General features: G+C 39.8%; 1 protein-coding gene and 1 pseudogene across 4 annotated transcripts in view; one reads left to right on the forward strand and one right to left on the reverse strand.

Moving 5' to 3' along the window:
* Window positions 1-25905, forward strand: part of RBMS2 (RNA binding motif single stranded interacting protein 2) — a 96455-nt gene that overhangs the window by 32091 nt on the left and 38459 nt on the right. The gene's annotated exons all lie outside the window — the stretch shown is intronic.
* On the reverse strand, window positions 13103-13494 carry LOC123946940 (annotated as a pseudogene).

Consider the following 25905-nt stretch of genomic DNA (forward strand, 5'->3'; position numbering starts at 1 on the left):
AAAGATTCTATTTATTTATTTGACAGAAAGGGAGAGAGAGAGAGAGAGAGAGAGAGCGCGCACGCGCACAATGGGGGAGGGGGTGGCTGGAAAAGGGAGAGGGAGAAGTTAAAGGCAAGATCCCAATACCCTTGGATCATGACCTGAGCCGAAGGCCGACACTTAACCAACTGAGCCACCCAGGAGCCCCTCTTTTATTATCTTTAATATATTACTTGATAATGCAAAAGATTATGTGCAATTATAATGCATAAGAGGAAGTTCACCTCTTCCTGTAAGTCCACCTTTCAACTTAAGAAATAAAATAATTTCCTATAAATTGCATATACTTACGAGTTTCTCCCTGTTCTTTTCCCTACCTCCCCTCTAGAGGTAACCACTCTCCTAAATTTTATATTTATCATTCTGTTGCTTTTTAAAAACACAGTTAAAGGGCACCTGGGTGGCTCAGTTGGTTGAGCGACTGCCTTCTGCTCAGGTCATGATCCAGGACTTCCAGGATGGAGTCCCACATCGGGCTCCCAGCTCCTTGGGGAGTCTGCTTCTCCCTCTGACCTTCTCCTGTTTCATGCTGTCTCTCACTCATTCTCTCTCAAATAAATGAATAAAATCTTAAAAAAATTTTTTTTTAAAAAACACAGTTAAAAATCATGTTAATCTGCTTGTTTACATTCTCCTAAGTGCTTTATGTATGTGGTTGTACAATATATACATGTTGTCTCATTTAATCCTTATAACAATTTCATCATCATCATCCCTATTTATAGATGATTCCTATTTATACAGATTAGAGAAAAATGAAGTATAGAGAGTTTAATAATCACATTACTAGTGAATGGCCCAGTTAGGAGTTGAACTCAGAGAGTCTGGCTCCTAGTCTATGTTCTCAACCACTACCATACTGCCTTATTGCAATACATGGTCTTCTGGCCTTCCTCCCCCCCATTCTGTGTTACATTTTCATGATCCATGTTCTATACAGCTATGATTTATTCATTTTTCAATGCTGTATGGTATTTCATTTTGTGAATAAACCATAATTTATCCATCTTCCTGCCAGTGATTTTTGGATTGTTTCCAGATTTGTGTTTCCTATTACTAACATGGCTGCACTGATCATTCTCATATTTGTAGTACATTGGTGTAAGAATTTCTCTTGTGTTTGTACTTAGTTGGATTGCTGAGTCATAAGGTATGTGAATATTCACCTTAAAGAGGTAATGCTAAATTGCTTTCCAACAAGTGTACCAGATTTCTTCCTCTCTGCATTGTATAAAATTTACTGTGTATTCACATCCTCTCTACTTGTTCATTTCTCTTAAACCTAATCTAATTAGGCTTTTACTCCCACCACCCCACCAGAATTGCTCTTAGAAAGGTCTGCAGTGACTTTCATGTTCTTGAATGGTCAGTTCATATCCTCATCTTATTTAATCTGTTGTCAAAACACTTGATACAATTGATCACACTATTCCTCGAAACACTTTCTTCATTTGTTTTAAAGAACACCACATTCTCTTGTCCCTCTACTATGCCTGGCCTCTCCTCTTAAAACTCCTTTGCTTGGGCGCCTGGGTGGCTCAGTGGGTTAAAGCCTCTGCCTTCGGCTCAGGTAATGATCCCAGAGTCCTGGGATCAAGCCCCACATCAGGCTCTCTGCTCAGCAGGGAGCGTGCTTCCTTCTCTCTCTGCCTTCCTCTCTGCCTACTTGTGATCTCTGTCTGTCAAATAAATAAATAAAATCTTTAAAAAAAAACAAACAAGGGGCACCTGGGTGGCTCAGTGGGTTAAGCCTCTGCCTTCGGCTCAGGTCATGATCCCAGCGTCATGGGATCGAGCCCCGTATCAGGCTCCCTGCATAGCGGGAAGCCTGCTTCTCCCTCTCTCACTCCCCCTGCTTGTATTCCCTCTCTCGCTGTGTTTCTCTCTGTCAAATAAATAAATAAAATCTTAAAAAAAAAAAAACAACAAAAAAACTCCTTTGCTTGTTCCTCTTTAAATCTTGCAGTTCCCCAGGATTCAGTCCTTCAATTTCTTTTCTTTTCTTCTTTTTAAAATTTAATTTAGGGGCGCCTGGGTGGCTCAGTGGGTCAAGCCTCTGCCTTCGGTTCAGGTCGTGATCCCAGGATCCTGGGATCGAGTCCCACATCGGGCTCTCTGCTCCACGGGGAGCCTGCTTTCTCCTCTCTCTCTGCCTGCCTCTCTGCCTGCTTGTGATCTCTGTCTATCAAATAAATAAATAAAATCTTAAAAAAAAAAAAAAAAAGGAATAATATCCTCAGTCCTTTGGCATTTTGACCAGGAAGTGAGCATTGGGCTAGTAAAATATATAGGACCTGGGGCGCCTGGGTGGCTCAGTGGGTTAAATCCTCTGCCTTCGGCTCAGGTCATGATCCCAGGGTCCTGGGATATCGAGCCCTGCATTGGGCTCTCTGCTCAGGAGGGAGCCTGCCTCCCCCCCTCTCTCTCTGCCTCCTTGTGATCTCTCTCTGTCAAATAAATAAAGTCTTTAAAAAAAATTTAATTTAGAGGGGCGCCTAGGTGGCTCAGTGGGTTAGGGCCTGTGCCTTTGGCTTGGGTCGTGGTCTCAGGGTCCTGGGATCGAGCCCCACTTTGGACTCTCTGCTCAGTGGGGAGCCTTCTTCCTTCCACCCTCTCTGCCTGCCTCTCTGCCTACTTGTGATCTCTGTCAAATGAATAAATAAACTCTTGTAAAAAAATTAATTTAGAGGTGCCTGGGTGGCTCAGTCATTACGTGTCTGCCTTCGGCTTGGGTCGTGATTCCAGAATGCTGAGATTGAGCCCCATGTCGGGCTCCTGCTCAGTGGGAAGTCTGCTTCTCCTTCTCCCCCTGCTTGTGTTCCCTCTCTTGCTCTCTCTGTGTCAAATAAATAAAAAATCTTTAAAGAAAAACTATATATATATATAATTTAATTTTTTTGAGAGAGCATGCATGCGGGTGCATGTGTGCCCATAGGAGGAGGGGCAGGGAAGAGCAAAGGGAGAGACTTTCAAGCAGACACCATGGTCATGACACAGAGCTCGATCATATAACCCTGAGATCATGACCTGAGCTGAAATCAAGAGTCAGATGCTTACTCTGCTGAGCCACCTAGGTACCCCTTGAGTTTCTTGTCTCTCTTTACTTCTCCCTTCATAACTTTATGCAGTCTCATAGCTTTAAATATCACCCATATCATGGGAGCTCTAAAATTGTATTTCTGACCTAGACTGCCTTTTGGTATTCCAAATTCCTATATCTATTGTCACCCTTGACATCTCCATTTAGATGTTTTTTGGACATTTCAAATTTAACATGGCTAAAACGGAGTTCCTGCCTGTTTTCTACCTTCCCACCAAACTGTCTTCAGTATCTTCTCTATCTCCGTAAATGGTAACTTCATTTTCCCAGGTGCTCAGCCAAAAAGTTTGACTTATACTTGACTTCTCTCTTTCTCATAGAGTCCCATGTCTAATAGTGTAATACTCATACATATTGTGTTGGACTGTTAGTACTTAATACCTGGTACACAGTAAATGATCGTTAAGGTTAGCAGTTATAACAAACTACCTATGAAACTATGATTCCATTTTCTCTATTCCTCTCTGCATATAAAAAACTTCTTCACCCCCTAAGTTTTTATTTAGGAGTAGAATTTAGTGATTCATCGCTTATATATAACACCCAATGCTCAATACAAGTACCTTCCTTAATACCCATTACTCATTTAGGCTATCCCCTACCCATCTCCCCTCCATCAACCCTCAGTTTGTTCAAAAACTTTTTTTTTAAGATTTTAAAGTAATTTCTGCATCCAATGTGGGACTCAAATTTATATCCCTGAGATTAAGAGTTGCATGCTCCACTGACTGAGCCAGCCAAGTGCCCCTATTCCTATCTGCATATAAACAAGTTTATAATTTTTCCCATCTTAAACAAATAAATAAAAGCAACCATACCCTGCTTTGATCCCATGTCTCCTGCCAGTACTGCCCATTTCTCTGATCTCTTTCATAATCAAACTTCTTGGAGTACCTGGCTGGCTCCATAGGTAGAGCATGTGACCCTTGATCTCAGGATTGTGAGTTTAAGCCCCATGTTTGGTGTAGAGATTTAAAAAAAATAAAAAAAACAAAATTTATTGAAAGAGTAGTTCCTGTAGAGTCTTTATTTCCTTACCTCTCCCTCATTTTCTTATTTTTGTATTTTGTATTTTTATTTTTTCTTAAGACTTTATTTGACAGAGAGAGAAACAGCGAGAGAGGGAACACAAGCAGGGGGAAGTGGGATAAGGAGAAGCAGGCTCCCTGCTGAGCAGGAAGCCCTATGCCGGACTCCTTCCCAATCAGGACCTGAACAAAAGGCGGACGTTTAATGACTGAGCCACCCAGGCACTTTATATTTTTTATTTTTGACTGTGGTAAAATATATATAACATAAAATTTACCATCTTACCTATTTTTTTAAAAGATTTATTTATTTATTTATCAAAGGGAGAGAGCACAAGCAGGCAGAGTGGCAGACAGAGGCAGAGAGAGAAGCAGGCTCCCTGCTGAGAAAGGATCCCAGGCCCCTGGGATCAGGACCTGAGCCAAAGGCAGCCACTTAGCCAACTGAGCCACCCAGGCGTCCCTCTTATCTTTTTTTTTTTTAAGATTTTATTTATTTATTTGACAGAACTCACAAGTAGGCAGAGAGGCAGGCAGAGAGAGAGGAGGAAGCAGGCTCCCTGCCGAGCAGAGAGCCCAATGCGGGACTCCATCCCAGGACCCCGGGATCATGACCTGAGCCGAAGGCAGAAGCTTTAACCCACTGAGCCACCCAGGTGCCCCCCTCTTAACTATTTTTTAATTGTACAGTATGTAATAGTAATTTATTACATTGTTGTGCAACCAATCTTTAGAATTCTTTTCATCTTGCAGAACTGAAAGTCCGTACCCATTAAACAATTTCCCATTCTTGGGGGGCCTGGGTGGCCCAGTCGTTAACAGTCTGCCTTCGGCTCAGGTCATGATCCCAGGGTCCTGGGATGGAGCCCCGAATCAGGCTCCCTGCTTGGCGGGAAGCCTGCTTCTCCCTCTCCCACTCCCCCTGCTTGTGTTCCCTCTCTTGCTGTGTCTCTCTCTGTCAAATGAATAAATAAAACCTTTAAAAAAAAAAAACCAAAACAAAAACAATTTCCCATTCTCTCCTCTTTCCAGTCCTTGGCAACCACTGTTTTACTTTGTGTCTCTGAATTCTCTTAAGACTCTTGTACAAGTTGGAAACACATAGTATTTATCTTTTTGTGATTGGCTTATTTCACTTAACATATCCTCAAGGTTCATCCATGTTGAAACATATGTCAGAATTTCTTTGCTTTTTAAGATTGAATAATATTTCATCATATATATAAAAGAATGTGTTGTGGTTCAACCATTTATCCATTCAACCCAAGTGAGGGACACTTGGGTTGCTTCCGTCTTTTGGCCATTATAGATAATGTATGTGAACATGGGTGTACAAAGATCTTTTCAAGACTCTGCTTTCAGTTTTCTTGGGTATATTACCAGAAGTGGAGTTGCTGGATCATATGGTAATCCTGTTTTTAATTTTGTGAGGAATCACCATGTTGTTGTTTTCCATAGAAGTTTTACTGTTTTGCATTCCCACCAACAGTACACAAGGGTTCTGAGTTCTCTACTTCTTTGCCAACACCTACTTCCTGTTTTTTTGATAGTAGCCATCCTAATGGGTGTAAGATGGTACCTTAATGTGTTGTTGCTGCTGTTATTTTGTGACCCTGTACCCATTGTGGGCTTGAACTCAGGACCTGAATATCAAGAGCCTGGATATCAAGGGTCATGTGCTCTAGTGACAATCCAACCAGGTGCTGCTTGTAATAGTTTTGATTTGCATTTCTTTAATGGTTAGTGATATTGAACATCTTGTCATGTGCTTGTTGGTTGTTTGTATATCTTCTTTGGATAAATGCCTGAATCTTTTGCCTGTTTCTTTAATGGGATTGTTTATTTTTTTTTGTTGATGAGTTGTAGTTTGGATATTAACTGCTTATTAGATAATGTAATTTGTAAGTATTTTCTCTTATTCTGTAAGCTGCCTTTTGACTCTGCTGATTGTGTCCTTTGAAGCACAGAAGTTTTTAATTTTGATATAGTCCAACTGATCTGTTTTTTCTTTTGTTCTTTAGTTCTGTTTGGTTTTTTGTGCTTTGGGCAAGAAATTGCCTAATCCAATCTCATGAGGCTTTTCTCCTATGTTTCCTTCTTCTCCGCCTTCTCCTTCTTTTTTAAAGATTTATTAGAGAGAGAGAGGGAGAGCGAGCGAGCGAGCACGAGCAGGGGGAGGGGCAGAGGGAGCAGCAGGCTCCCCACGGAGCAGGGAGCCGGACATGGGTCTGGGTTCCAGGACTCTGAGATCATGACCTGAGCTGAAGGCAGATGCTTAACCAGCTGAGCCATCCAGGTGCCCCTCCTACATTTTCTTCTAAGAGTTTTATAATTTTAACTCTTCTCTTAAGGTATTTGATCTGTTTTGAGTTAACTTTATATATAGTATTAAGTAATGGTTCACCTTCATTCTTTTGCAGGAGAATTCTATTTTCCCAATGTCATTTATTGAAAAGACTGTCCATTTCACATTGAATGGTCTTGACACTCTTGTTGAAATCATTTGACCATATATTCAAGAGTTTCTTTCTTTTCTTTCTTTACTTCCTTCCTTCCTTTTTTAAGATTTTATTTATTTATTTGTCAGAGAGAGAGAACTCAAAAGCAGGGGGAGTGTCAGAGGGAGAAGCAGGCTCCCTGCTGAGAAAGAAGCTCAATGTGGGACTCAATCCCAGGACCCCAGGATCATGACCTGAGCCAAAGGCAGATGCTTAATGGACTGAGCTACACAGGCATCCCGTGGTTTTTCAATTTTAGATGTATGTTGCTTTTCTGCTGTAGAAGATAAGGATTTGATTTTTTTGTTATTGTTGTTAGAAGCCTGCCTTTTCCTCTCCCTTATGAAAGTTTTAGGATCTTTATCCCAGTGTTAAAAAAATTTCACTATAGGGCACCTGGGTGGCTCAGTGGGTTAAGCCGCTGCCTTCAGCTCAGGTCATGATCTCAGGGTCCTGGGATCGAGTCCCGCATCGGGCTCTCTGCTCAGCAGGGAGCCTGCTTCCTTCTCTCTCTCTCTGCCTGCCTCTCTGTCTACTTGTGATCTTTGTCTGTCAAATAAATAAAAATTAAAAAAAAAATTTCACTATAATGAACCTTTTGTGAGTCTTATTTATTCAGAGTTGTATACCAATTTCAACCTGGAAATATATATACTTTGGTTGTAGTGTTTTTGTTGTAATTTATCCCTTTATTTTTCTCTATGTGTTCTTTTTGAAGTCCTGTTTTTGTTTTGTTTTTATATGGAATAACATTTAAAAATTTTTTAAAAGTAATCTCAACACATAATATGGGGTTTACTCTCACGACCCCAATATCAAGAGTCCCATATTCTACCAACTGAGCCAGCCAGGTGCCCCTGAAGCCCTGTTTTTGTATAGGACTTTCCACATCAGTATTTTTCTTCTATTTTCTTTAATATTTTCCCTTTTCTTAAAAGTTTTATTTTCTGTGATATTTCCTCTATCTTCTGTTTATTTTCTAGCCCTTCTATAGATTTTTTTGATATCTGCTATCATATTGTTAATTTCTTTTTCATTTTTTTAAAGAATTTTTATTTATTTATTTGACAGAGATCTCAAGTAGGCAGAGAGGCAGGCAGAGAGGCGGGGGGCGGGGAGCAGGTTACCCCTGAGCAGAGAGCCCAATGTGGGGCTTGATCCTGGGACCCTGAGATCATGAGCTGAGCTGCCTTCTGAGCCACCCAGGCGCCCCCATATTGTTAATTTCTAAGAGCTTTTTTTTTTTAATCTCTGTATGTTCCTTTTTTTTTTTTTAAGATTATTTATTTATTTGACAGAGATCACAAGTAGGCAGAGAGGGGGAGGGGAAGCAGGCTCCCTGCCAAGCAGAGAGCCCGATTCGGGGCTCATATCAGGATCCTGGGATCATGACCTGAGCCGAAGGCAGAGGCTTTAACCCACTGAGCCACCCAGGTGCCCCGAGTATGTTCCTTTTTCTGTTGACTTTTGTTTTTGCTTTATAGATAAAATATTTTTGTTTAAATCTCTTGAGACTACTAAATTTTCCTCTTTTGTCTCTATTTCTTTTGAGTTTCTTTTTTGTTTTTGTCTTTGACTTCAGAGGTTTTCTTCAGATGTCTAAAGATTTTGGCTGTTTAAGTGAAAGACATTAAAAGACCAGATGGAAATGCTGTTGGCATGGGAAAAGCTTACCAAATTGTGGACTTCACTTTAGGTGATAAAAGTTGTTGCATAGGGAGGGGCCTGCATATCTTCGTTTATGGAGCTTTTCTATTGTGGTAGTCAGTTTCCCTAGAGAGAAATACTCCAATCTCCTAAGAGGGGTGGGGTTGGAGACATGGCTGAGAATATTGCTTAATCCTCATGTTTTCACTTTAGTATTTATTCCCACCCAGCTCTGCTTGGTGGCTAGTAAACCAGAGTCCCTCTGGTTCAACCTCCCTAAAGAATAAACTGGTTTTCCTCTGGAGGGGAGGTAGAAGTAGGGTAGTGATAGCCTGACTGTGTGGCTCACACTTGTCTTTTTAGGTGCTTGGTGCTTCTAATTTTTGAGTGTTTCTCGAATTTTACAGAATTACCTTTCTCCTAGTTTGCTTCCTATTAGGTTTTAGTTTCCTTTGCTCTTCTAAGTTATATATCACTTACCCATCTGGTGTCCAGGTTCTAAAATGTTGGGATCTGTTATCTGTTTTCTATATCCTCTGAAATCTACATCTTTTGAAATTTATTTATTTATTTATTTAAATTAAAGTTTTCATTTATTTTTTAGTAATCTCTACACCCAGCATGGGCCTTGAACTCACAACTCTGAGATAGAGTCGTATGCTTTTCAGATGCCAGGCACCTATGTCTTTTTAATCCTTTATCATAATTTTATTGGGATTCTAGAGGCTATAGAGGTAATTACATATATTCAATTCAGAATCTCCTATTCATGCTTCATCCCCCTCCAGTCTGGCTTTTGCCCCTCTTGTCCTACTAAAATAGGTCATCATAGTAATCAGGTTCTCCCCCGCCCCAGTTTTACTGAGATATAATTGACATATAACATTCTGTAAGTTTAATGTATAAAATATGCCAATTTGCTACAGATCTGTATTGCAAAAAGTTTGCCACACTAAGGTCAGTTAATATATCCTTTATCTCACCTAATTTCCTTTTTATTGTTATTGCTGGGAGCACATGAAAACACTGCTGTCCTAGCAGCTTTGAAATATACAGTACAGTAGTGTTAAACTGTAATCATCATGCTGTACATTAGATCCCTAGAACTTACTCATCTCATAGCTGGAATTTGTACCCTTTGACAATATCTCCCTATTTGCCCACCCCTCAACCCTTGGCAACCACCCTTCTCCTCTCTGCTCCTGTGAGTGTGATGTTTTTTAGATTCCACATAAACTGAGATCATACAGTATTTGTCTTTCTCTGTTTGACTTATTTCACTTAGCATAATGCCATATAAGTCCATCCGTGTTGTCACAAATCAAATTACATTTTTATGGCTGAATAATATTCCTTTGTGTATATATATGACATTTTCTTTATTCCTCCATCAGTGGATGCTTAGATTGGTTCCACGTGTTGACTGTTGTGAATAATGTTTCAGAGAACATGGGACTCCAGATATCTCTTTGAGAAAGTGAGTGATTTTTATCACCTTTGGATATATACCCGGAAGTGGGATTGCTAGAGCTAATGGATTTCTTTCTTTTCTTTTTTTTTTTTAAGGATTTTATTTATTTATTTGCGAAAGAGAGAGAGAGAGCGCGCGAGCATGCTCGCACATGAACAAGAGGAGGGACAGAGGAGAAGGAAAGGGAAAGACTCTCAAGCCAACTTCACACTGAGCATGGAGTCCAGTGGGGTCCTTGATCTCACAACCCTGAGTTCATGAACTAAGCTGAAACTAAGAGTCAGAGGCTCAATGCACCAAGCCACCCACGTACCCCATGCATTTCTATTTTTAATTTTCTTTCTTTTTTCCAATTTTTATTTTTTAAAAGATTTTATTTATTTATTTATCAGAGAGAGAGAGCACAGGCAGGGAGAGGGGGAAGCAAGGTCCCTGCTGAGCAAGAAGCCTGATGCAGGACTCCATCCCAGGACTCTGGGATCATGACTTGAGCCCGAGGCAGACATTTAACCGACTGAACCACCCAGGCATCCCTATTTTAAATTTTCTGGGGAATCTCCGTACTGTTTTTTGTAATGGCTGTACCAATTTACATTCCTACCAGAGTTCCCTTTTCTCCACATCCTTGCTAGCATTTAAAAAAAAAAAAAATTATTTATTTATTTGAGAGAGAGAGAGTGAGAGAGAGCATGAGAGGGGAGAAGGTCGGAAGGAGAAGCAGACGCCCCGTGGAACTGGGAGCCGGACGTGGGACTCAGTCTGGGGACTCTGGGATCATGACCTGAGCCTAAGGTAGTCGCCCAACCAACTGAGCCACCCAGGAGCCCTCTTGCTAGCATTTTTTATCTCTTGATTTTATGATAGTCATTCCAGCAGGTATGAGATGATATCTTGTAGTGGTTTTGATTTATGTTTCCCTAAGGATTAGTAACATTGAGCACATGTGGCTTTTGGCCATTTGTATGTATTCTTTGGAAAAATGTCTATTCAAGTTTTCTGCCCATTTTTTTAAATTGGATTTTTTTTGCTCTCAGTTTGTATGAGTTCCTTATACATTTTGTATGTCAACTCCTTATCAGCTATATAGTTTGCAAATATTTTTTTCATTCAGTAGATTGCCTTTTCTTTCTTTTTTTTTTTTTTTAAAGATTTTATTTATTCATTTGACAGAGAAAGAGATCACAAGTAGGCAGAGAGGCAGGCAGAGAGAGAGGAAGGGAAGCAGGCTCCCTGCGGAGCAGAGAGCCCGATGCGGGGCTCGATCCCAGGACCCTGAGATCATGACCTGAGCCGAAGGCAGCGGCTTAATCCACTGAGCCACCCAGGCGCCCCGTAGATTGCCTTTTCATTCGTTGATGGTTTCCTTCTATGTGTAAAAGCTTTTTATTTTAGTGTAGTCCCAACTGTTTATTTTTGCTTTTGTTTTCCTTGCTGCATAAGATATATATATACATATACACACAGATATATATATGTATATGTGTATATATATATATATATTTTTTAATGCTGCTAAGGCTGATATCAAAGAAATTACTGTCTGTGTTTTCTTCTAGGAGTTTTATGGTTTCATGTCTCGCATTTAGATCTTTAATCCATTTTGAATTTATTTTTTATTTTTTTTGTTTTTGTTTTTTTTTTAATATATATATTTTAAAGATTTTATTTATTTATTTGACAGAGAGAGAGACACCACAAGTAGGCAGAGAGGCAGGCAGAGAAAGTAGGGGAAGGAGTCTCCCTACCGAGCAGAGAGCCCGATGCGGGGCTCGATTCCAGAACCCTGAAATCATTACCTGAGCCGAAGGCAGAGGCTTATTAATCCACTGAGCCACCCAGGCGCCCCTGTTTTGTTTTGTTTTATTTAAGGGCCTCTGTTTTGTTTTGTTTTAAATATTTTATTTAGGGGTGCCAGGGTGGCTCAGTGGGTTAAGCCTCTGCCTTCGGCTCAGGTCATGATCTCAGGGTCCTGAGATGGAGCCTCACATTGGGCTCCCTGCTTGGCGGGAAGCCTGCTTCTCCCTCTCTCACCCCCTGCTTATGTTCTCTCTCGCTGTATTTCTCTCTGTCAAATAATAAAATCCTTTAAAAAAAAACTTACTTATTTATTTGTCAGAGAGAGAGCACAAGCAGGGGGAGCAGAAGGCAGAGGGAGAAGCAGGCTCCTCTCTGAGCAAGGACCCTGATGTAGGATTGGATCTCAGGACCCTGGGATCATGACCTGAGCGAAAGGCAGATGCTTAACCGATTGAGCCACTCAGGTGTCCCTTGAATTTATTTTTTGTGTATGGGTTTAAGAAAGTGATCCAGTTTCATTTTTTTGCGTGTAGCTGTCCATTTTTTCCAGCACCATTTATTGAAGAGACTGTCTTTCCCCTGTTGTATAATCTTGCCTTTTTTGTCATAGATTAATTGACCATATAAGCATGGGGTTATTTCTGGTCTCTCTGTGCTGTTCCACTGATCTGTGTGTCCATTTTGTGCCAGTACCAAACTGTTTTGGTTACTATAGGTATGTATGTATGTATTTATGATGACTGTAGCTTTTTAAATAGCTTGAAATCAGGAAGTGTGATGCCTTTAGCTTTGTTCTTAAGATTATTTTGACTATTTGTGATCTTTTGTGGTTTCATATGAATTTTAGAATTGTCTTTTCTGTTTCTGTGAAAAGTGCCATTGGAATTTTGATAAAGATTGCACTGAATCTATAGATGGCTTTTGATGCAGATTTCAAAAATCTTAATTCTTCTGATCCATAAACAGGGATATCTTTCCACTGTGTCTCCCTCAGTTTCTTTCAACAGTGTTTTGTAGTTTTCAATGCACAGATCTTTCACCTTCTTCTTTATCTTATTTTTACCTATTTTATTGGTTTTGATGTTTTTGTTAATGGAATTGTTTTCTGTCTTTTTCTCTCTCTTTTCTTAGATAGTATATAGAAATGCAACTGATTTATTAATGTTGATTTGATTAATTGTTGATTAAATGTTGATTAATGTTGAAACATTACTGAATTCATTAGGTCTCACTTGGTAGAGATTTATGATTTTTTATATATAAGATATGTTATCAGCAAACAGTTACATGCCCTCCTTTCTGATCTGGCTGCCTGTATTTCCTTTTTTTCATGGGGGGATTGCTATTTATTTATGACAAATATTCCACATTCATGATCCACTCCAGTCAGAAGTTTTTTTTGTTTTTTTTTTAAGTTTTATTTATTTGAGTAATCTCTGCATCCCACGTGGGGCTGGAGCTCAAGAACCTGAGATCAAGAGTCGTGTGCTCCTCTGGCTGAGTCAGTCAGGTGTCCCAGTCAGAAGTTCTGTTAAACAATGCTCTCAGCTGTGGCCAGAGAATGAAGTCATCTGACTGACCCATCCTGCAAATGACGCCATGGATAGTGTAGGTTTTAAACGGACCGCCGAACCTCCCGGTCACCTTGCCAACCTCGGCCATGTTCTTCTTTTTATTTATTTATTTATTTATTTATTTATTTTATTTGTTTATTTTCAGCGTAACAGTGTTCCTTGTTTTTGCACCACACCCAGTGCTCCATGCAGTATGTGCCCTCCCTATTACCCGCCACCTGGTTCGGCCATGTTCTTCTGAATGGACATGTGGTCCTTGGCACTGATGATGTGGTTGCTGGAGGAGCACTTTTGAGACATGTACAGTTCCATGAAATTTGCTGGCATCATTCTGCATGTTGAGGGTATGCCTGCTGCCACCCTGGATACCTTTCTTTTTCTAGCCTACTTGCTGTGGCTAGGACTTCTAGTACTATGTTGAATACAAGTGGTCAGAATGGGCACCCTTGTCTTGTTCCTGATCTTTGAGGGAAAGCTTTGAGTATACTAGCTGTGGGCTTTTCATATATGGCTTTTATTATGTTGAGTTATGTTCCTTCTATATCCAATTTGTTGAGCATTTTTATCATGAAAGGATGTTGAATCTTGTCAGTTGCTTCTTCTGTGTCAAGATGATTGTATGATTTTTGTCTTTCATTCTATTAACATGGTATATCACATTTATTGATTTTCTGTGTGTTGAAACATCCTTGCATCTCAGGAGTAAATCTAACTTGATCATGGCATATGGACTTTTTAACGTGCTGTTGAATTTATTTTGCTACTATTTTGTTGAGAATTTTTGTGTCTTTATTCATCAGAGATTTTGGTCTGCTGTTTTCTCATAGTGTCCTTGTCCAGCTTTGATATCTGTGTAATGCTGGCCTCACAAAATGAGTTTGGGAATGTTTCCTCCTCTTCAGTTTTTGGAAGAGTTGAGAAGAACTCATGTTAATTCTTCTTTCAGTGTTTGGTAGAATTCTCCCATGGAGCTGTGTGGTCCTGGGCATTTCTTTGTTGGGAGGTGTTTGATTACTAATTCAATCTCCTCAGTTGTTACTGGTCTGTTCAGATTTTCTGTGTATTTTGTTTGTTCGTCTCTGTTTATGATTAGGATTTGGTAGGTTATATATTACTAGGAATTTATCTATTTCTTCTAGGTTATAGAATTCTAGGTTTATCTATTTTTTCTAGGTTATAGAATTTGGTGGCATATCATTGTTCATGGCAATCTCTTAAGATCCTTTGTATTTCTGTGGTATCAGTTGTAATGTCTCTTCTTTTATGTGTAATTTTGAGTTCTCTTTTTCTTGGTAAGTCTAGCTAATGTGTTGTGAATTTTGTTTATCTTTTCAAAAAACCGGCACTTGTTTGTCTATTCTCTATTTTATTTATTTCTGCTCTGATTTTTGTTCTCTTTTTTTTGTTAACTTTGGGCTTAACATATTCTTTCTCTAACGCCTTGAGGTTTTGGAGGATTTTTTTTCTTTATGTGGGCATTTATTGCTAGAAACGTCCCTCTTTGCATTGTTTTTGCTGCATATCATGAATTTGGTATATTGCATTACCATTTATGTTTGCTTCAAGACTTTAAAAATTTCATCTTTGACTCATTAGGTTGTTCAGGAGTATGTTGTTTAATTTCCACATATTTGTTAATTTTCTGATTTTCTTCCTGTTACTGATTTCTAGTTTCATACCATTTTGGCCAGAAAAGAATACTTGGTATGATTTCAGTATTTTTGAATTTGTCAGGATGCATTTCGTGATTTAATACGTACTCTATCCTGGAGAATGTTCCATGTATACTTGAAAAGAATGTGTATTCTGCTCTTGGATGGAATGTCCTATATGTGTCTATTAGGGCCATTTGGTCTAAAGTATAGTCTTTTTCAAGCTGATAATACTTTTTTTTTTTTTTAAGATTTTATTTATTTATTTAACAGAGAGAGAGATCACAAGTAGGCAGAGAGGCAGGCAGAGAGAGGAGGAAGCAGGCTCCCTGCGGAGCAGAGAGCCTGATGCGGGGCTCGATCCCAGGACCCTGAGATCATGACCTGAGCCGAAGGCAGTGGCTTAATCCACTGAGCCACCCAGGCGCCCCTCAAGCTGATAATACTTGATTTTGATTATAGACAAAACCTACCCTTTTACCCTCCTCCTGACATTTTATGTTTTTATATTACAGTTTACATCTTTTTATGTTGGATATCATTGACAAATTATTGTAGTTATAGCTATTTTTAGTACTTTTTTATAAAAAGTGGGCTCCAGGGGCACCTGGGTGGCTCAGTGGGTTAAAGCCTCTGCCTTCGGCTCAGGTCATTATCCCAGGGTCCTGGGATCGAGCCCCACATAGGGCTCTCTGCTCCGCGGGGAGCCTGCTTTGCCCTCACTCTCTCTGCCTGTCTCTCTGCCTACTTGTGATCTCTGTCAAATAAATAAATAAAATCTTAAAAAAAAAATAAATAAAGTGGGCTCCACAGCCCACAGTTCAAGCCTCCAACATGGGGCTTGAACTCAGGACCCTAAGATCAAGAGTCACCATGCTCTATCAACTGACCCAGCTAGGTGCCCCAGTACTTTTGTTCTTTAAACTTTATGCTAGAGTTAAGTGATTAACACTGCTATATTGTACTATTAGAATATTCTGAATCTGATTATATGTTTAGCTTTACCAGTGTGACTTGTATTTTCATGTTTTCATATTGCCAGTTAGCATCCTTTCATTTTAGCTCAGTGAACTCCTTTCAGCATTTCTTACAAGTTAGGTTGAGTGGTGATGAATTTTCTTAGTTCTTCTTTGTTAGGAAAAGTGTTTCTCGCCTTCATTTCTGAAGAACAAACTTTCTGGGTAAATTATTCTTGGTTGGGATTTTTCTTTTTCTTTCATCATTTTGAATATATTATTCCATCATCTCCTGCCCTGCAAGGTTTCTGCTAAAATGTCCACAATTGCCTGATGGAGGTTTTCTTGTATGAGAGAATTTTTTTTCTTGTTGATTTTTTAATTTAATTAATTAATTTGAAAAATTTATTTATTTAAGGGGTGCCTGGGTAGTTCAGTTTGTTGGGGTATCTGACTTCAGCTCAGGTCATGATCCCAAGGTTCTGGGATTGAGCCCTACATTCCTGAGCCCTACATTGAGCCCTACATTGAGCCTCCTTCTCCCTCTCCCTCTACCTGCTGCTCGCCCTGCTTGTTTTCTCTCTCTCTCAAATAGGTGGATAAAATCTTTTTAAAAAGAACCATAAATAAAATTTATTTATTTAAGTAACCTCTACACCCAAAGTGGGGCTTGACCATGACCCTGAGATCAGAAGTTGTACACTCTTCCAATTGAGCCAGCCAGGCATTCCTTCTTGTTGATTTTTAAAATTCTCTCTTTACAGCGTGCCTTGCCGGTGCAGTCTGTGAAGTATGTAATTCTTGATTTCAGGGTCATGAGTTCATACTGGACAGTGGGATAGAGTTTACTTAAAAAAAATTAAATTCTCGGGGCACCTGGGTGACTCAGTGTGTTAAAGCCTATGCCTTCAGTTCAGGTCATGATCCCAGGGTCCTGGGATCAGTCCCCACATCGGGCTCTATGCTCAGTGGGGATCCTGCTTCCCCCTCTTTCTCTGCCTGCCTGTCTGCCTACTTGTGATCTCTGTCTGTCAAATAAATAAATAAAATCTTTAAAATAAATAAAAATTAAATTCTCTCTCTCTCTCTTTTTTTTTTTTTTAAAGTAGACTCCATGCCCAGTGTGGAGCCCAGCTCAGGGCTTGAACTCATTACCCTGAGGTCAAGACCTGAGATCAAGAGTTGGATGCTTAACTGACTGAGCCATCCATGTGCCCCTTAAATTCTCTCTTTATCTTTGATTTTAGATAGTTTTATTATAATGTATCTTGGAGAAGATTGTTTTGGATTGGAATTTTTGGTGTGCTATTACTTTCATGAATTGGGTGTCCAAAACATTTTCCAGGTTTGGGAAGTTCTCAACCATTATTCCTTTGACTAAGCTTTCTACCCCTTTCTCTTCTCCTTCTGGGAGTCTAGGGATGCAGAAATTGTTTCTCTTAATGTGTCCCATAAGTTCCATAAGCTTTCTTCTTTCCTTTTCATTCTCTTTTTCCCTTTTTCCCTTCTGACTGGGTAATTTCAAATGATCACCCTAAAGGCTCACTGATTCTTTTGTTTGATGTAATCCATAAGGTACTTTTAAGTTGCCAAATCCAGCTAGGTTTTATTTTGGTTTTGGTTTTGGTTTAGTTTTCATCTTACATAATTTCTCATCATCATTCGCTAGGGTTGACTGTTCTCCATTTCTTGAAATATTCTCCTTGTTCGTCTCCGGTTACACAACCACTTTCAGTCTTGCCCTTTTGACCCTTCTCTTTTGGTCTCTTTGACAACTACTTTATTCAGTTTCTGATTATTTAAACTTCTTTAGGTCTTCTTACTTTACCTTCTCTCTAAATACACTTTCTTCCTAAATTTTAGTTATTACTATGCTAACAAATTTACACGTTACAATTGCTAGGCCAGACCTCTCCTCTGTGTATCCAACTGCCTAATTGATATTTTTTCCTGGAAATCTCACAGGTTATTCAAGGTTTTGTTTTTGTTTGTTTCTTTGTTTGTTTTTAGTAAGTTCTAAGCCCATTGTGGAGCTTGAATCCATGATCCTGAGATCAAGAGTCAAATGTTCTATGACTGAGCCAGCCAGGTGCCTCTCAAATTTAACATATTCAAAATTTAATGCTTGCTTAGTAGTCCCCTAATCTCTACAAGGTCGTTAATGATATCGCCGTCCATCCAGTTACTCAAGCTAGACTCTGTCCTTGCCTACTATGTCCAATCAATAAACTAGTCCTGTTGATTCTTATAAACTAAATCTCAGATCTTTCCACCTTTTTTGTTTTTTGTTTTTTTTAAATTTTTACTGCCATCTCTCCAGTTACAGACTGCACTGTGTCTTGTTTGGGTACTATAGTGACTGCCTAATTGATCTTCCCATTTCAACTCCTGCCTCACTCTAATTTGTTCTTCCCATGTAGCCATAGTAATATTTTCAAAACATTGATCAGGCCTTATAACTTCTTTCTTACATAAAATTATTCATTAACTGTCTAATGTGTTCAGAATGAAAACCAAGCACTTCAACACAGGCTAGAACTTTCTATGTCCCTCTCCCTCCTTAATTACACTCTAGCTTCACTGGCCTTCTGTTTCTTTTAGATCCATTTGAAAGTCCCACTTTGTGGGGCATGTGGCTGGCTCAGTCAGTTAAGCATCTGCCTTTGGCTCAGATCACGATCTCAGGGTCCTGGGATAGAGCCCGGCAGCAGGCTCCCTGCTCAGTGGGAAGAGTACTTCTCCCTCTCCCTCTGCCTGCCGCTCTCCCTGCTTGTGCTTGCCTGCAAGCTCTCTGTCTGTCAAATAAATAAAATCTTAAAAAAAAAAAAAAATACGGGGCGCGTGGGTGGCTCAGTGGGTTAAAGCCTCTGCCTTTGGCTCAGATCATGATTCCAGGCTCCTGGGATCCAGCCCTACATCCCTCCATTGGGCTCTCTGCTCAGCAGGGAGCCTGCTTCCCTTCCTCTCTCTGCCTGCCTCTCTGCCTACTTATGATTTCTGTCCAATAAATAAATAAAATCTTTTAAAAAACAAATCCCATCTTAAATCTTTTGCCCACATTCCCTCTTTCTGAAATGATCTTCTCTTTCATTCTCTGAAGGCTAGTTTCTTCCCTCCTTAAAGTTTCACTTAAATATCACTTTTTTGGGGTCCTTGGGTGGCTCAGTCGTTGTCTGCTTTTGGCTCGGGTCATGATCCCAGGGTCCTGGGATGTTGCCCCACTTTGGGCTCTCTGCTCTGTGGGGAGCATGCTTCTCTCTCTCCCACTCCCTCTGCTGTATTCCCTCTCTTCGCTGTGTCTCTCTCTGTCAAATAAATAAATAAAATCTTCAGTGGTGCCTGGGTGGCTCAGTGGGGTAAGCCTCTGCCTTCAGCTCAGGTCATTATCCCAGGGTCCTGGGATCGAGCCCCTGCTTCCCTTCCTCTCTCTCTCTGCCTGCCTCTCTGCCTACTTTTGATCTCTGTCTGTCAAATAAACAAATAAAATCTTTAAATAAATAAATAAAATCTTTAAAAGTAAGTAAATAAATAAATACATATCACCTTTTTGACCAGACTAACTAAAGTAGGTTACAGCTTTCTGTTTTGTCTTTCTAGCCCATTTATCATGGTGGGTGATTATGCAATTGCTTTATGATTATTTGATTAATGTCTTTATCTCTGCTAAATGCTAAATTTCATTAGGACCAAGATGATCTCTGGTATAGCTCAGGATTTTGTCCTTGGTACCTGTTCTTGCCTGGTACTCTAAAGGAGAATTCAGTATTTGTTGAATAAACAGATGTGAACTCTTAGGGGCTATTATAAGAGCTTTACATGTATTTATTTTCATCTCCATAACAATTCTATTGCATAGGTCCCATTACTGTCCCCATTTTACAAGTAAGGTTAGGCAACTTATCCAGAGTCATACAGCTAGTACGTAGTGACAGAATTAAATCTAAGTCTTTGTAATTATTGAGCCTGTGTTTCTTTATTTCTTTTTTAAGCTTGTGTTTTCCACTTTCTGCTAGCTAATGGGATCTATAATCAAGAAAGATACTTTTGAAAAAACATTTAGCAAACATTGATTCATTGCCTACTTAATTCCTAAATGAGTAGTGAATAACTGAATGCCTGTATAAAAACTGAATCCGGGGTTAAAATACCTGTATAAAAACTGAATCAGTGGGTTAAAGCCTCTGCCTTCCGCTCATGTCCATGATCCCAGGGTCCTGGGATCAAGCCCCAAATCGGGCTCTCTGCTCAGCAAGGAGCCTGCTTCCTCCTCTCTCTACCTGCCTCTCTGCCTACTTGTGATTTCTGTCAAATAAATAAATAGAATCTTTAAAAAAATAATAAAAAATTTAAAAAATGAAAACAATCTGATTTTTCTTCATTTGTAAAATAAAGAAAATTATTTTTTGTTGTTAACCCGAGTTTAATTATTATTAAATCATTATTTTATTTTGTAATTATAGGATTTACAAACTGGGAGGGCCCGCATGCTAACATTTTACCCCTCCCTCCCCCATTTCAACTACCAAAGATAATACTTGCCTTGCCTTTAAAGAATGTTGGGGTTTGAGGGGTTTCAGTTTGAAGCATTCCTCTTCCTCCAGTCCACATGAGAAATAAGAAAGTTTGAGAGATAGAAATCAAAACAAAACATTTACTATTAAGAAAACTAATATTCAAGAAGGTAGCTTATATCTCAGGCCAGTGGATTTCTAATACTACCCCAGAATTGACAGATTTATCTACCTAGATATAGCAGTGATTTTTAAAAAAGCAAATGGAAAGCTAGGGACTTCCCTGTCTGGTGGCTTACCCTTTTAAAACTTAACCAGTTTGGGGGCACCTGGGTGGCTCTGGGTTGAGCCACTGCCTTCGGCTCGGGTCATGATCTCAGGGTCCTGGGATCGAGTCCCGCATCGGGCTCTCTGCTCCGCAGGGAACCTGCTTCCCTCTCTCTCTCTGCCTGCCTCTCTGCCTACTTGTGATTTCTCTCTGTCAAATAAATTAATAAATAAAATCTTTAAAAAAAAAAAAAAAAAACTTAACCAGTTTGAAGGAGCACCTGGGTGGCTCAGTTCGTTAAGTGACTGACTCTTGGTTTCTGCTCAGCCCATGATCTCAGGGTCTTGAGAACAAGCCCCATGTCGGGCTCCCTGATGAGGGTGGAACTTTGTTTGGGATGCTTTTGCCCTTTTTCCTTTGCCCCTCTCCCCACCCATGTGCGCGCTCTCTCTCTAAAACAAACAAAAGACTTAATCATTGTGGAGTAGCAGTGCTGAATGTGTATAGGCATACCTCTTCCTATCATGCTTCACTTTATTGTGCTCTGCAGTTACTGTATTTTTTACAAACTGAAGATTTGTGCCAGTCCTGTGTTAAGCAAATTGGCACCATTTTTCCAACAGCATTTGTTCATTTCATGTCATTTTGGTAATCCTTGCAATATTTCAAAATTTTTAAATTGTTATATTGTTCATGGTTATGTGATCAGTGATCTTTGCTGTTACTATTTTAATTGTTTTGAGGTGCCATGAACCCATGTAAGACGGTGAACTTAACTGATAAATGTGTGTGATCTGACTGCTTCATTGGCTCTTCCCCATCTCTCTCCCTCTCCTTAAGCTTTCAAATAAATAAATAAAATGTCTTTAAATGAAGAATCAAAAATGACACCAAGAGGAGAGGAGGAGGGTGGGGGTATTTTTAAAAAAGATTTTATTTATTTATTTGTCAGAGAGAGAGAAAGAGAGCACAGGCTGGGGGAGCAGCAGGCAGAGGGATAAGCAGCTCCCTGCTGAGCAAGGAGCCTGATGTGGGACGTGATCCCAGGATTCCGGGATCATGACTTGAGTTGAAGGCAGACGCTTAACCCACTGAGCCACCCAGGTCATCCCTTAAAGATTTTTAGAAATTGATTTTTCTTTTTTTAATAATTGGGATTAATTATTGACCTTGTTTACAGTTTATGAAAGCCATTGCTTTCTCAAAGACTAACAATGGAAAGGCTGTGGTTTTGGGAGCCAGATGATCCTGAGTTAAGAATAAGATTACTGGGGCGCCTGAGTGGCTCAGTGGGTTAAAGCCTCTGCCTTCAGCTCAGGTCATGATCTCAGGGTCCTGGGATCAAGCCTCAAATTGGGCTCTCTGCTCCACAGGGAGCCTGCTTCCTCCTTTCTCTGCCTGCTGCTCTGCCTGCTTGTGATCTCTGTCTGTCCAATAAATAAATAAAATCTTAAAAAAAAGAATAAGATTCTACTATTTATTTATTATGTGAACTTGAGAAAGCTGCAGACTCCTCTGAATCTCAGTTTCTGAATCAATACCAAAATGGAAATACTTGTCTTATTATCTTCTTTGTAAGGATTATGTTAGATAACAAAGTCTTCTAGGGCTTGGAATATGGTAGGTAGCCAGCAAATGTTATTTTGCCTACTCTTTGCCTGACAGAAAGATAATAAAATAATAGGTCAGTTGCAACTATCTTGTGTTTACATTTCTACTTTTTTTATTTTTTTTTATTTTTATTTATTTATTTTTTTTTATTACTTTTCTACTTTTGTTTGTTTGTTTTTGAGATTACCTTGGGTAATCACTTTTGAAAAACTAGGTCGGGCACTTTTACTTAGCTACTCTGAGGTTTTGGTGGTTTTTTTTTTTTCCATGTCATTGTTCTGTTTTTGCATTACATCTTATGCCCATTGAAGGCCAGTCTTTTCTTTTAAAGGTTTTATTTAGGGATGCCTGGGTGGCTCAGTTGGTTAAGCATCTGCTTAATGTGGGTTCAGACTGAAAACCCAAGATCAAGAGTCATATGTTCTACCACCGGTGCCAGCCAGGCCCTCCAGGAAATACTAATTTTTTAGGCGATATAGTGACATTGTGCTTTGTTTTATAAAAAAGATTTTCTTTGTCAGGGCCAGCTGGCTGGCTCAGTTTGAAGAATGTGCAACTCTTGGTCTTAGGGTCATGAGTTTGAGCCCCACATTGGGTGTTAGGATTGCTTAAATAAATAAATAAATACAGTTTTAAGAAAAGAATTTTTCTGGCTTATATGTGGGAATATTTTAGAATGACATGGTATATTTAGTATTTGTTTTGAAATCATGGGTGGTGGAGAAATAGGTAGAGCTACAGATGAAGCAGTTTGTCCATGAATAATTATTGAAGCTAAGTAAGAAGTATGTAAGGATTCATTATACTCTTTTGTTTACTTTTGTATATGTTTTCCATTATAAAAAGTAAAACAGTTCTTGTTATTAAAATTTGCTTCCTATCCTCTGCCCGGAGTCTCATTTTTTTCTAATAGGTAGGATGTGAGCAACTTTACCACAACCAGACTAGTTATTACTTAAGAACATCACTGAACAAAACTGTCAGGAGTAAGCCTAAACAAAGATAGAAAAGAAGGGGAAAAATGGAGGAAGAAAGGAAGTGAGTAAGAGAGAAGAGGGAGGCGAGAGAAAAGGAAAGAAGTCAGGGACAGTGGAAGGTTGCCTTAAAGTGTAAGTCTCTTACTCTCATTCTTCGTTTTTTTGTCTAATTTCACCTCCAAATGATACCTTTAGTAGCTAGGTAGGAACCTGAGATTCTGTTCTATAAGAAAAATAGCTCTTTTGTTTTAATATATCAGCTTAAGCGAGTAAGGATTTCCCCTTTTTCTATATTCTTCATAGATGCTACTACATTATAGCTGTTATGTACATAGTATATATTTATGAGACAGTGGATACTGGACCTTGAAGAAATTCTTACATAATCTTACGCATTGCTATCCAGGAACTGGATAGAATTTTCTCCTTCAGAGAAAGACAAATACCATATGATTTCACTCATATGTGGAATTTAAAAAGCAAACCAGATGAATATAGGGGAAGGGAAGGAAAAGAAGATAACACACAAACAGAGATATTTATTTGACAGAGAGAGAGCACAAGCAGGGGGAGTGGCAGGCAGAGGGAGAAAGAGAAGCAGCAGGCTTTCCTCTAAACAAGGAGCCCAGTGTGGGGCTTGATCCCAGGACCTGGGATCATGACCTGAGCTGAAAGCAGATGCTCAACTGACTGAGCCACCCAGGTGCCCCAAGAGACTCTTTTTTTTTTTTTTTTTTCTTTTTAAGATTTTATTTATTTATTTGACAGACACAGCGACACACGCAAGGAGGAGTGGGAGAGAGAGAAGCAGGCTTTCTGCTGAGCAGGAAGCCCGATGTGGGGATCGATCCCAGGATCCTGGGATCATGACCTGAGCCGAAAGCAGATGCTTAACAACTGAGCCACCCAGGTGCCCCAAGCCCCAAGAGACTCTTAACTCTAGGAAACAAACAGGGTTGCTAGAGGGGAAGTAGATGAGGGGATGGGGTAACTGGGTGATGGGCATTAAGGAAGGCACGTGATGAGCACTGGGTATTATATGCAACTGATGATCACTAAATTCTACCCTTGAAACTAATAATACGGTTATGTTAACTAAATTGAATTTAAATAAACAATTTAAGCAAGAATTCTGTCCTCCTTTTTTGGAGAACTTACCCTTTGTTTATACAGTTGACCCTTGAACAGTGCCAGCGTTGGGGATACCGAACCCCTGTGCAGTCGGAAGTCCAGGTATGGCCTTTGACTCTCCCAAAACTTAACTAGTAATAGCCTACTGTTGACCAGAAGCCTTACCAATAGCATAAACAGTTGATTAATACATATTTTGTATGTTATATGTATTGTATGCTGTATTCTCACCATAAAGTTAGAGAAAAGAAAATGTTATTAAGAATATCATAAGAAAAAAAAAAAAGAATATCATAAGGAGGGGTGCCTGGGTGGCTCAGTGGGTTAAAGCCTCTGCCTTCGGCTCAGGTCATGATCCCAGGGTCCTGGGATCAAGCCCCACATGGGGCTCTCTGCTCAGCAGGGAGCCTGCCTCTTCCTCTGTCTCTGCCTGCCTCTCTGTCTACTTGTGATCTCTGTCTGTCAAATAAATAAATAAAATCTTTAAAAAAAAAAAATATCATAAGGAGGGGCGCCTAGGTGGCTCAGTGGGTTAAGGCCTCTGCTTTCGGCTCAGGTCATGATCCCAGGGTCCTGGGATCGAGCCCCTCATTGGGCTCTCTGCTCTGCAGGGAGCCTGCTTCCTCCTCTCTCTGCCTTCCTCTCTGCCTGCTTGTGATCTCTGTCTGTCAAATAAATAAATAAAATCTAAAATATATATATTTTAAATATATATATTTCCTTATGATATATAAAATATATTTTATATTTTTTATATTTTTATATTTTATATTTATATATTTTATATATCATAAGGAAGGGTGCCTGGGTGGCTCAGTGGGTTAAAGCCTCTGTGTTCTGCTCAGGTCATGATCTCAGGGTCCTGGGATCAAGCTCCACATAGGGCTCTCTGCTACGCTGGGAGCCTGCTTCCCCTCTCCTCTGCCTGCCTCTCTGCCTACTTGTGATCTCTCTCTCTGTCAAATAAATACATCTTTTAAAAAAAAAGTATCAGGGGCGCCTGGGTGGCTCAGTGGGTTAAAGCCTCTGCCTTCGGCTCAGGTCATGATCCCAGGGTCCTGGGATCGAGCCCCACATCGGGCTCTCTGCTCAGCATAGAGCCTGCTTCCCCCCCACCCCCCTGCCTGCCTCTCTGCCTACTTGTGATCTCTGTCTGTCAAATAAATAAATAAAATCTTTAAAAAAAAAAAAAAGTATCAGGGGCGCCTGGGTGGCTCAGTGGTTTAAGCCGCTGCCTTCCGCTCAGGTCATGATCTCAGGATCCTGGATCGAGTCCCACATCCAGCTCTCTGCTCTGCAGGGAGCCTGCTTCCCTCTCACTCTCTCTGCCTGCCTCTCTGCCTACTTATGATCTCTCTCTGTCAAATAAATAAAATCTTTAAAAATAAATAAATAAAAATTTTTTAAAAAGTATCATAAGGAAGAAAAAAAGACATTTACAGTACTGTACCGAAAAATATCTGCATATAAGTGGACCTGCACAGTTCAAACCCGTGTTCTTTAAGGATCAGATGTAATTGGTTTTTGGTATTCAGTGCTCAGTTTAGCAGCAAGACTTCACCTCCACTCCTTATCTCCAATCTCTGCCCCATTCCAATTGTAGTTTAAGGTCTTGAGTTCGATAAAGTAGGTTAACACTTTC

Source organism: Meles meles, chromosome 7 (assembly GCF_922984935.1).
Source record: "Meles meles chromosome 7, mMelMel3.1 paternal haplotype, whole genome shotgun sequence".
NCBI lineage: Eukaryota > Metazoa > Chordata > Mammalia > Carnivora > Mustelidae > Meles > Meles meles.